This window comes from Polyodon spathula, chromosome 2, assembly GCF_017654505.1.
Source record: "Polyodon spathula isolate WHYD16114869_AA chromosome 2, ASM1765450v1, whole genome shotgun sequence".
Lineage (NCBI taxonomy): Eukaryota > Metazoa > Chordata > Actinopteri > Acipenseriformes > Polyodontidae > Polyodon > Polyodon spathula.
The window spans coordinates 41,425,165-41,437,898 of NC_054535.1; the positions used below are offsets into that span (position 1 = coordinate 41,425,165).

Consider the following 12,734-nt stretch of genomic DNA (forward strand, 5'->3'; position numbering starts at 1 on the left):
GTACAAAACTGTATCAATGTGCTCAGCAAGTTAATAGCAGAGTAATGTATTAGGTTGAGCCACTCAGAAATAAAATAAACAATCGTAGGCCTATGGATTGTTTATTTAATCATTCTGATTAGGAGTGTATACCATATGTTTAAATGGCAATAGTTGATCTATTTTTTAAATCTAGATTTTTGTACATTTAAGACGTTTTGAATAAATGACAATATAAAGAAAATAACAAGTTTTTATCATCTGCAATATATTCACCCAATGTCAACTTTTTAACTATTATTATGTTATTTTATATACTGCTATCTTTGATAAAGGCTGTAGGGTTGCTATGGCGTCAGTGAATTGAAGAAAAAAATACCTCCCAATTTTTCACTGTGAAAATCTGGTAATCCTAAACTACATGGACAGTGAGAGAAACTGAATCTCAGACACCAAAATTCAAACTGAACTGGACAAAACTCACAAAAATAATAAATATATATTCAGTCTTTTCTCAAATTACTTTGTTTAATACTGACATTAGGAGGACCGTGCAGAATTGTGTAACTGCATTCTCCTACTGTAGCATCTTTGTTTTGTAGTATGTTTTATAATTAATTTTCTGTTAACTCACAGAGTCGGTGTTCAGCCATTTTCTCTTATGAAGAGTGCCAGGGAGAAAGGCTTTCCTTTGAAAAGGAGCGGGACTGACAGTGATGTGAACCAATCACATGACAGACGGAGACTATGAGAATAAGTGATTGGAAATTCTGGCCTGTGATTGGTTAAAACCTCATCATCAGAGGAAAAATTAACTATTGCCCTAACATCCTTACACCACCAGTCAATCGTCATACATAACAGTCAAAACATACTACAAAAGAAAGATGCTACAAACACTAAAATGGTGATTAAAACATCACTGTCATTGTTTTCTGACTTTCTGAACTTCAAACAAATTCAACTCGACGAAAACATATAGACGGGTGGGATATAAATTGGATCAGGCAGAAGTCAGCAAACCAAACTAAGATGGAGAAAAACTTTGCTAACTATTTGCTAACTTCAAAAACATTTTCTGTTATTTATTTATGTTTATTTATTTACTTATGCTGTATCAGCTATATTTAAACAAAATATATAAAGTTTGTACATAAATCTAGTCTAAATGGAGTGAACTGAAAGAACTGACTAATATATAATTTATGCATGCGTCATCACCTTTTACCTTTACGGTAGACCCTTTGATAACATGGGGATCCCCTTTAGGGTGCAGTCGGACGACAAGCCTCGAGCGTAATTTCAGGCATTATAGCCCCATTGTCGGTCACAAAGGAAGGTCCTTCCATTAAAAATGATATCGGGAGCCCTCCTCTTTACTATGCGCGTGTGTGTGTGTGTGTGTGTGTGTGTGTGTGTGTGTGTGTGTGTGTGTGTGTGTGTGTGTAGCTATCTTTTTTATGTTAATGCTTCGCAGCCTTTCTAACTCTATTGTCTTTGTTACTATACCCTAGCTTTGCTGCTTGTGTATGGTGGTTATTCTGTGCATACTGTACCCAGTTAGAAATACCAGCTCTGCCAGCACTGGTTTTCAGTTGGTCATGCTGGTTCAAGGCTGTAATGAAGGTTTAATAGTTGGGTAATGCTAGTTAAAAAGTCACTTAACTAAATTACACACTGAATAACAGGTGTAGTCATATAAACCCGTGCTGATCGAGTTTACCAACAGTTGCATCATCAGCAGGGAGTACAAATCAGTCATAAAGCAATACGTGACCACAATCATTTACTGAATGTTTCAGAACACCGGTACTATATTGCATTCAACAAACAGACAATGCATTTTACCCTTCTGTATTTTTCACTTAAATAACCCGCCCTGGTAACCACGGCAACCTTCCACCCATACCGTGCGTATTTTTGCTGAGCGACCAGGACCAATTTATTTCCAACCTGTATCCTCCCTGCTTCTGGCTTCGGGAACAGGGGGATCATCCTGATAAAAATAGCCAGGTAAACTCAACCTATACAGGGAGATCACGTGGTAAACCCAGTCCAAGCATCTCGATAGTTAAACTAGATTAGATATTCATTTGTGGATTTCACGCCGAAGGAGAGGAGGGATAAGGTGCTGACTGCTGGAGTGAATGCAGTTTGCAGTCAGTCTCTGGGAGCTCCTCCTTTACCGCTGAAGAGGACAGTAACATCACATCCATTCAATGAGACCAGGAGGGCACGAGACAGGATTGCATTCTCCATTTCAACCGACTGCTGTTGCAGCCGTTGCTCTCCTATAAGGTAAGGACCACATTCCAAAACCTTGCCTGAGTCTGTAGTTCGTAATGATGCTCAATGCCGTCTATTATTATTATTATTATTATTTATTATTATTATTATTATTATTATTATTATTATTTATTAGGTAACTGAAGGCTGACAAGTTACTGTTTGCAACACACCCGTTTAGCGTTCTGGTCAAACAACGTTACCTGTTTTTAAAAAATGATGTACAATACATTCACATTTGTACTGCATGCAAGCTATCTGATGCGTTTTTTCCTTCTGAAATATTACACAAGTTTTGTTTTAGGAGCACCTATTGGTTTTGAAGACAGCACTCACAGGTTGAATTATTATAATTCACTTTCTTCAAAATGTCATAATAAAGTTGCATTGTATGGCTAATTGTATAAATATATGGATGATAATAATAATAATAATAATAATAATAATAATAATAATAATAATAATAATAATAATAATATCGTTTTAATTGTAATTAGTATGATTGCTTATTTTTTTAGAATAAAGTAACGGTATTTTGGGATACTAGTGAATACAAATATAACACATAATGTGTTCTGTAGTCAGCAAACGTTTTGGCCTGTTGTTACGAAACATACAATTGATCAATCATCTGCAAATATCAGGGATCAGTTTTCATGTAAAACGGCTTATTCATAAACGCCTTAATACTGCAGCATAAATAAGCTAAAGTAAAAACATTATTTTAAAGTTGTAATGAACACCGAATGTATCTATCTATCTGTCTATCTATCTATCTATCTATCTATCTATCTATCTATCTATATCTATCTATCTATCTATATATATATATATATATATATATATATATATATATATATATATATATAGATATATATATATTATATATATTTTATTAGTCAGTCGTAGTACTGTTGTTGTTAAATATTATTATTATTATTATTATTATATTATTATTATTATTATTATTATTATTATTATTATTATTATTGTTGTTTGCTGTTGAATTAATAATAATACAAATAATAATAACAATAATAATCTTAAACATCGCTTCTATGGATTGCCTTATTCAAAGTGTACAACAGCTGTTTTCTTTAGCTGTGAGTTATGTGGAAATAAAGCAGTTTATTCTGGCTCTCAAAAACAGAGTTAAAAATATGGTGTTGCTGATTAATATTTAGTATTATTAATAGTAATTCAGAATATGTTTTATGATGCGCACATTTCCCAAAAATATACAATAAGTAAAGCATGTTGACAAAGGTAAGGGTTGTGATCTCTGGAAATTGAGCTATAAATATATTAGAGAATGTTAAGAGCATGCAGTCTAGTCTGCATTGTACATAGGGCTTGTTTTTTGGTTTTTATTAATTTTTATTAAGAAATTATTTTTCGGTACTAATTTAAGATATTTTTGAGTTATTAAATCTTTTTAGTTTTTTTTGCACGCCCCCCTGGGGTGGGGGTGGGGATTGGTGGGCTTTCGCTTTTTATATACTGTATGAAATTCTTGCTCGTTTTTTTCTGTCAGTGTGTATAGTAGTATCTCCACAGTACTTTGACACTTAGTTGTACCTTCTGGCCTTTGCTGTCTTCCACAACGAAATCCTTATGGTCATGGGAATATTCTTCTGGGTTTTTTGTGTGTAGGCATTTTTTTACATGTCGCCACAATTTGCAATTCTGTAAATCCTCTGTATTTTAACTGTAGTACAGTTTTAAATCCTGTGAAAAAGCCTACATTGCTAACTGTAATCTCGTTCTCTCAAGCAGTTTCCAATAGAAATGTAGCTATGAGCTGTCACTCGGTAATTGGGTGGGGTTCAAAGTATTCAGAACAAAGCAATCAGTACGTTTACATGACAAAGTGTTTTCGGAAAACTGAATCAGAAAAATGTTTTTCTTAAAGCGTCACTTTTCTGTGTTTACATGATTAACGATAGAAAATCAAATTAGAATTGAACTGTATACATGGATTGAAGTTTTCGGAAAACACAGGATATTGTCGCATGGAAAGTAGCCAAAGTACGATTTGAAGACCGGACACATAAGAAAACATTAGTTTTAAGAAAACGCTTTGTCGTGTAAATGTCCTGATTGTCCAGCTGCACTGGGAAATGTTTGGGTTTTTTTAGTTTTTTTTTAGTAGTAGCCGTAGTAGGTTTTATTTATCAACGTGAATTGATTAACCCTTTCCACAGTTTTTCCGGTGTTTATTGGCTATCCACCGATTTCATTTTTTTCCTTTCAGGGTTTTTTAGGAGGTTTTATCAGTTAAAACAGAAAAGCCCTAATTATATACACTAAAATAAAGATTTTAATATTCATGCATGTTTACGGTGAAATATAATTTAATGTACAAGTGTTAATAAACAGTCTTTTCTGGTATAGCATTCAGAAAAAACTGAATATTAGTGCCTACTTTTTGTAACTAAATCATCTGTTCTCTTCATTTTAACAGAAATGTACTATATGCAATAGTCATGGAGAATATGCATCAGCATGTTGTCATTATTTGTCCAAAGGTTTTAATTCATAAATTTCATACATTTTAATTCACTGGTTTTAATACCATAAATACCTTGTAATGAATGAACCCCACTGGCCATAGGTACATTTAATGTGTGCATAAAAGACATGACTACAAACCCCAGCAGAGATGATTTCCCTTTAGCGAAACTAATTGTACTGAAACTGACATTACCATCTCAAGCAGTTGCATTGTTATACTGTGTATAGATTATATCTGTCGATGTCACTCAATAGAACATGTATCATATTGTGTTGCAATTGAGAGTTACTCACTCTAAGTTATCAGCGAAACACAAGAACTGCCAGACTTTCTGTGCAGCAAGGATAATTTATGTGTTTTCAGGGTATTGGCGCAACAAAAGTAAATCAGCCAAAAGCACCATTTCACTTTTAATTTGTAGTTCCCAACACTCTTAGGTGAAATGTAGAAACAAAGTTAATACCTGTCACACAGTAAGCCCAACCATGTGTTGCCATGTATGGTACATGGACTTTAACATTGAAATGACGATATACTGAACGTTTACAAGACTTTGCAAATGTTGTGAAACATCAACTGTACTTAATGTGAAATTAACTTGAAATTGAACGTAACGTGCATATATATATATATATATATATATATATATATATATATATATATATATATATATATATATATACACACACACACACACACACACACACACACACACATGCACATATATATATATATATATATATATATATATATATATATATATATATATATATATATATATATAGTGCCTATAAAGTTTACACCCCCTTTCAAAATGTTCACTTTTCTTCTGTTGCTTGGAATTAAAATGCATTAAACTATTTTATTTTCCATTTATCTACACATCCTACCCCACAACTTCCAAGTGAAAAAAATATTTTAGAAATTTGTAGAAAATTTATTAAAAATCTTGTAATATCAATCCTAAGTTAGCTCAGGTGTTACCAGTCGCCTTCAAAATCACACGCCAAGTTAAGTGGCCTCCACCTGTGTTAAATTGTAGTGATTCACATGATTTCAGATTGAATTCAGCAGTTCCTGTAGGTTCCCTCTGCTGGGTAGTGCATTTCAAAACAAAGACTCAACCATGAGCACCAAGGAACTTTCAGAAGAACTCCGGGACAAAGTTGTTGAAAGGCACAGATCAGGGGATGGGTATAAAAAATATCAAAGACCTTGAATATCCCTTGGAGCACAGTCAAGTCGATTATTAAGAATTGGAAGTTGTGTGGCACCACCAAGACCCTGTCTATATCAGGCCGTCCCTCCAAACTGGATGATAGAGCAAGAAGGAGACTGATCAGAGTGGCTACCAAGAGGCCAATGACAAATTTGCAAGAGCTGTAGGCTTTTATGGCCAGGACTGGTCAAAGTGTGCATGTGCCAACAATATCCCATGCACTCCTTAAATCTGAGCTGTATGGTAGAGTGGCAAGAAGGAAGCCATTACTCAAGAAAGCCCACCTTGAATCCCGTTTGAAGTATGCAAAGAAAAACCCTCAGGAGATTCTGTAGCCATGTGGCAAAAAGTTTTATGGTCTGACAAAACAAAAATTGAATTTTTTGGCCTAAATGCAAAGCATTATGTTTGGTGCAAACCCAATATAGCGCATCACCCAAAGAAGACCATCCCTACTGTGAAGCATGGTGGTGGCAGCATCATGTTATGGGGATGTTTCTCATCGGCAGGGACTGGGGCACTTGTCAGGACACCAGGGGAAATGAATGGAGCAAAATACAGAGAAGTCCTTGAGGAAAACCTGCTGCCCTCTGCAAGAAAGCTGAAACTGGGAAGGAAGTTCACCTTTCAGCATGACAATGATCCAAAGCACACAGCCAAAGCTACACTGGAGTAGCTAAGGAACAAAATGGAAAATGTTCTTGAGTGGTCCAGTCAGAGCCCCGACCTAAATCCAATTGGAAATTTGTGGCATGACTTGAAGATTGCCGTCCATCAACGCACCACAAGGAACTTGATAGAGCTTGAACAGTTTTGTAAGGAAGGGTCAAATAGTGCCAAATCTAGGTGTGCAAATTTGGTAGAGACCTATCCTAGCAGACTGACAGTTTCAAATTTTGCCAAAGGTGCTTCCACCAAGTATTATTAACTCGGGGGTGGAGACTTATCCAATTCTGATCTTTCAGTTTTGTATTTTTAATACATAATTTTTTTCTCGATAAAATCTTTTTTCCTCTTAACAGTGTGGAGTATGGTGTGTAGATAAGTGGAAAAAAATCCTCATTTAAATGCATGAAACTCTGAGGTACTGACACAACAAAATGTGAAAAAAAAGTTTAAGGGGGTGTAGACTTTCTATAGGCACTGTGTGTGTGTGTGTGTGTTAGTCTGTCTATCTATCTATATATATATATATATATATATATATATATATATATATATATATATATATATATACAGTGCCTTGCAAAAGTATTCAGACCCCTGACCAATTCTCTCATATTACTGAATTACAAATGGTACATTGAAATTTCGTTCTGTTTGATATTTTATTTTTAAACACTGAAACTCAGAATCAATTATTGTAAGGTGACATTGGTTTTATGTTGGGAAATATTTTTAAGAAAAATAAAAAACTGAAATATCTTGCTTGCATAAGTATTCAACCCCTGTGCTGTGGAAGCTCCCAGTTTGCACCAATGAAAGAAATTGCCCTAACGAGGACACAATTACCTTACCATTGGCCTCCACCTGTGAACCATTAAAGTTGCTGTCACATTTTCTGGATAAAAACCCCACTGTTGAAGGATCATTGGTAAGGCTGTGAATCTGAAGGAAAATGAAGACCAAAGAGCATTCTACAGAAGTTAGAGATAAAGTAATACAAATGCGTGGATTAGGGAAAGGGTACAAAATAATATCTAAGTGTTTTGATATCCCAGTGAGCACAGCTGGATCAATAATCAGGAAGTGGAAGCTGTATCACACCACCCAGGCACTGCCAAGAAAAGGCCGTCCCTCAAAACTCAGCGCTCAGACAAGAAGAAGATTTGTAAGATAAGCCACAGAGAGGCCATCGATGACTTTGAAGGAGCTACAGAGTTCAGTGGCTGGGAGTGGAGTAATGGTGCACCAGTCAACCATATCAAGAGCTCTGCATAACGCTGGCCTGTATGGGAGGGTGGCAAGAAAGAAGCCGTTACTCAAAAAGTACCATCTGAAAGCACATCTGGAGTTTGCCAGAAAGCATGAGAGTGACCCAGCTGCGATGTGGGAAAAGGTTTTGTGGTCAGATGAGACCAAGATAGAGCTTTTTGGCCAAAACTCAAAGTGCTATGTGTGGCACAAACCTAACACTGTCCATGCCTCAAGACACACCATCCCTACAGTGAAGTATGGTGGTGGCAGCATCATGCTGTGGGGATGCTTCTCGTCAGCAGAGACTGGGCATCTTACAATTGAAGGAAGAATGGATAGAGCAAAATACAGGAAAATACTGCAAGAGAATCTGCTTCAGTCCGCTAAAAAACTGAAGCTTGGGAGGAAATTCACCTTTCAGCAGGACAATGATCCCAACCACAAGGCCAAAGCAACATTGGAGTGGCTCAAGAAGAAAAAGATGAATGTCCTACACTGGCCCAGTCAAAGTCCTGATCTCAATCCCATTGAGAATCTGTGGCACTATTTGAAAATTGCAGTCCACAAGCGTCATCCAACCAACCTGAACAACCTGAAGCAAATCTACCAAGAAGAATGTGTGCAAAGCTGGTACATACTTACCCCAAAAGACTTAAAGCTGTTATTGCAGCGAAAGGTGGCTCTACCAAATATTAATGTGTGGGGGTTGAATACTTATGCAAGCAAGATATTTCAGTTTTTTATTTTTCTTAAAAATATTTCCCAACATAAAACCAATGTCACCTTACAATAATTGATTCAGAGTTTCAGTGTTTTAAAGTAAAATATCAAACACAATGAAATTTCAATGTACCATTTGTAATTCAGTAATATGAGAGAATTGGTCAGGGGTCTGAATACTTTTGCAAGGCACTGTATATATATATATATATATATATATATATATATATATATATATATATATATATATATATATATATATATATATATATATATATATATATATATATATATATACAGTACTGTGCAAAAGTTTTAGGCAGGTGTGAAAAAATGCTGTAAAGTTATAATGCTTTCAAAAATAGTTGTTAAAAATGTTAATAGTTTACATTTATCAATTAACTAAATGCAAAGTGAGTAAACAGAAGAAAAATCTAAACAAATCCATAGTTGGTGTGACCACCCTTTGCCTTCAGAACAGCATCAATTCTTCTAGGTACACTTGCACAAAGTCAGGGATTTTGTAGGCATATAGTCAGGTGTATGATTAAACAATTATACCAAACAGGTGCTAATGATCATCAATTCAATATGTATGTTGAAACACAATCATTAACTGAAACAGAAACAGAAACAGCTGTGTAGGAGGAATAAAACTGGGTGAGGAACAGCCAAACTCAGCTAACAAGGTGAGGTTGCTGAAGACAGTTTACTGTCAAAAGTCTTACACCATGGCAAGACTGAGCACAGCAACAAGACACAAGGTAGTTATACTGCATCAGCAAGGTCTCTTCCAGGAAGAAATTTCAATGCAGACAAGGGTTTCCAGATGTGCTGTCCAAGCTCTTTTGAGAAGCACAAAGAAACAGGCAACGTTGAGGACCGTAGACGCAGTGGTTATCCAAGGAAACTTACTGCAGCAGATGAAAGACAGACACATCGTGCTTACTTCCCTTCGCAATCGGAAGATGTCCAGCAATGCCATCAGCTCAGAATTGGCAGAAAACAGTGGGACCCTGGTACGCCCATCTACTGTCCGGAGAAGTCTGGTCAGAAGTGGCCTTCATGGAAGACTTGTGGCCAAAAAGCCATACATCAGACTTGGAAACAAGGCCAAGCGACTCAACTATGCATGAAAACACAGGAACTGGGGTGCAGAAAAAAGGCAGCAGATGCTCTGGACTGATGAGTCAAAATTAGAAATATTTGGCTGTAGCAGAAGGCAGTTTGTTCACCAAAGGGCTGGAGAGCGGTACATGAATGAGTGTCTGCAGGCAACAGTGAAGCATGGTGGAGGTTCCTTGCAAGTTTGGGGCTGCATTTCTGCAAATGGAGGCTGCCTAAATCCACAGAAGAACTGTGGTTAGTTGTCCAAGATGTTTGGGCCAGCCTACCTGCCGAGTTCCTTCAAAAACTGTGTGCAAGTGTACCTAGAAGAATTGATGCTGTTTTGAAGGCAAAGGGTGGTCACACCAAATATTGATTTAATGTAGATTTTTCTTCTGTTCACTCACTTTGCATTTTGTTAATTGATAAATATAAACTATTAACATGTCTATTTTTTAAAGCATTCTTACTTTACAGCATTTTTTCACACCTGCCTAAAACTTTTGCACAGTGTTTACTGTGTGTGTGTGTGTATATATATATATATATATATATATATATATATATATATATATATATATATATAGTGCCGTGATAAAGTATTTGCCCCTTGTCTGATTTTCTACATTTTTGCACATTTTTCACATTGAATTTGATCATTTGTTTTCTTGGGTTGTAGTAGTATAGAGAGGGAGTCTGAGAGAAAAAAAATGACACTAAAGTTTGGTTCTTCTTTCATTTATTTGGTGTGCAAGGTAATCAAGCATGCAATCTTCAGGTGTGAAAAAGTTATTGCCCCCCTAGTTAACTCAATCCAATTAAAGGGATAATTAGGGTCAGCTGCTTGAATACTTTGGCTAACAATCAGGCCTGATTTGGATCAGCCCTGCCCAATGTAAATCTGACTAACTTTGGCCCTTACCATCAGAGTGAAGTTGTCAGCACACAGGTTCTAGAGGCACATCATGCCACAATCAAAAGAAATTCCTGAAGACCTCCGGGAAAAAAGTTGTTGATGCCTATCAGTCTGGAAAGGGTTACAAAGCCATTTCTAAGGCTCTGGGGCTCCACCAAACCACAGTCAGAGCCATATTGTCCAAATGGAGAAAGTTTGCGACAGTAGTGAATCTTCCCAGGAGTGGACACCCTGCCAAAATCTCTCCAAGAGCAAGGCGTAAAATCATCCAGGAAGTCACAAAGAACCCTAGAACAACATTCAGGGATCTGCAGGCCTCTCTCACCTCGGCTAAGGTCAGTGTTCCACCATCAGAAAAACACTGGGCAAAAATAGGACATGGACAGATGAGTCAAAATTGGAAGTTTTTGGCCAACATGGGGCCCGTTATGTCTGGTGAAAACCAAAAACTGCATTCCACAGTAAGAGCCTCATACCAACGGTCAAGCATGGAGGTGGTAGTGTCATGATTTGGGATGCTTTGCTGCATTAGGACCTGGACGACTTTCGCTGAAGGAACCATGAATTCTGCTCTATATCAGAGAATTCTACAGGAGAATGTCAGGCCATCCGTCCGTGAGCTCAAGCTGAACCGCAGCTGGGTCATGCAGCAAGATAATGATCCGAAACACACAAGCAAGTCTACATCAGAATGGTTGAAGAACAAGAAATTTAAAGTTTTGGAATGGCCTAGTCAAAGTCCAGACCTAAACCCCATTAAGATATTGTGGTAGTACATGAAACAAGCAGTTTATGCTCGAAAATCCTCAAATGTCACTGAGTTGAAGCAGTTCTGCATGAAGGAGTGGGACAAAATTCCTCCAAGGCAGTCTGAGAGATTGATCAATAATTACAGGAAGTGTTTGGTTGCAGTTATTGCTGCTAAAGGTGGCGTAACCATTTATTGAATCTAAGGGGGGCGATTACTTTTTCACACAGGGGCACTGGGTGTTGCATAACTTTCTGTAATAAATAAATGAAATAAGTATCAAAGTGTTGTGTTATTTGTTCACTCAGGGTACCTTTATCTAATACTAGATTTTGGTTGAAGATCTGATAACATTCAGTGTTAAAAATATGCAAAAATGCAGACAGGGCAAATACTTTTTCACAGCACTGTATATAAAGGCAGGATTTGAACCTTAACTAGTCATACTTTCACTCCAACTACATAACCACAACCCTACACACATCTTAACCCTTTCAACAGACTAGGCTACTATTTACATTTACCTTATCCAAATGGTAATACATTGACTCAATATAGGCTGAACAATTTTGCTGTTCCTGTTGTGTGTGTATGTGTGTCTGTGTGTGTGTTATTATCCATTAAGTGAAAAGTGAATATGAAAAAATAAATAAATAAAACATTGGAAATGTGAAAAAATGGCAAGTTATCAAGTGCCCAGCCATTTAAAGTGGAGATATCAAAAGCACAAGCCAAGTTTCAAGAAACAATTGTGGCGACCTTGGCTATCACCAAGCAAATAGGCACAACTGTAAAAGCGATGGGGGTCAAGGTTGCTCTAATTGTTTGTTGTGCCCTAACTTTGCTTGTGTTTTTGATACAAGTTAAAAGAAACAATTGGGGCAACCTTGGCCCCCATCGGTTTTACAGTTGTGCCTATTTGCTTGGTGCTGGCCAAGGTTGCCCCAGTTGTTTCTTCTAACTTAGCTTGTGCAATGTAATTACATGTTGTCTTAGTCAACTAAAGTTGTACTTCTGCAAGTAATTTTATACAGAAGAAAAGTGCTATATAAGGAGACATGCTTTCTGAAAACAATGAACAGAAGGAGTAGTCAAATAAGGCCTATGCCTTTAAACCATATTAATTGCATTTAAACCGACTTAAAAGTGTTAAATACCATTTGCGTCTACACTATGCAGCGTTTAATACCATGCTCGAGAACTGGACTCGAGACCACCTCAAGGGGTAGTCTGGAGTGCGGTTCTAAAGTAGATCTCATCAGGTAGTGCGGTTTATCAGAAGTGTGGATGCTGTAATACCATTCTACATTTTTTGTGTATCCTGCAA

General features: G+C 36.7%; 1 protein-coding gene across 4 annotated transcripts in view; it reads left to right on the forward strand.

Moving 5' to 3' along the window:
* The first annotated feature begins 1,838 nt into the window (after positions 1-1,838).
* The window catches only part of LOC121296511 (sodium/potassium/calcium exchanger 2-like), a 108,057-nt gene continuing 97,161 nt past the window's right edge, over positions 1,839-12,734 (forward strand). For all 4 annotated transcript variants that reach the window (XM_041222160.1, XM_041222178.1, XM_041222187.1 and 1 more), the window contains exon 1: positions 1,839-2,277. The gene's annotated coding sequence lies outside the window, so the exon portion shown is untranslated. The remainder of the gene's footprint in view (positions 2,278-12,734) is intronic.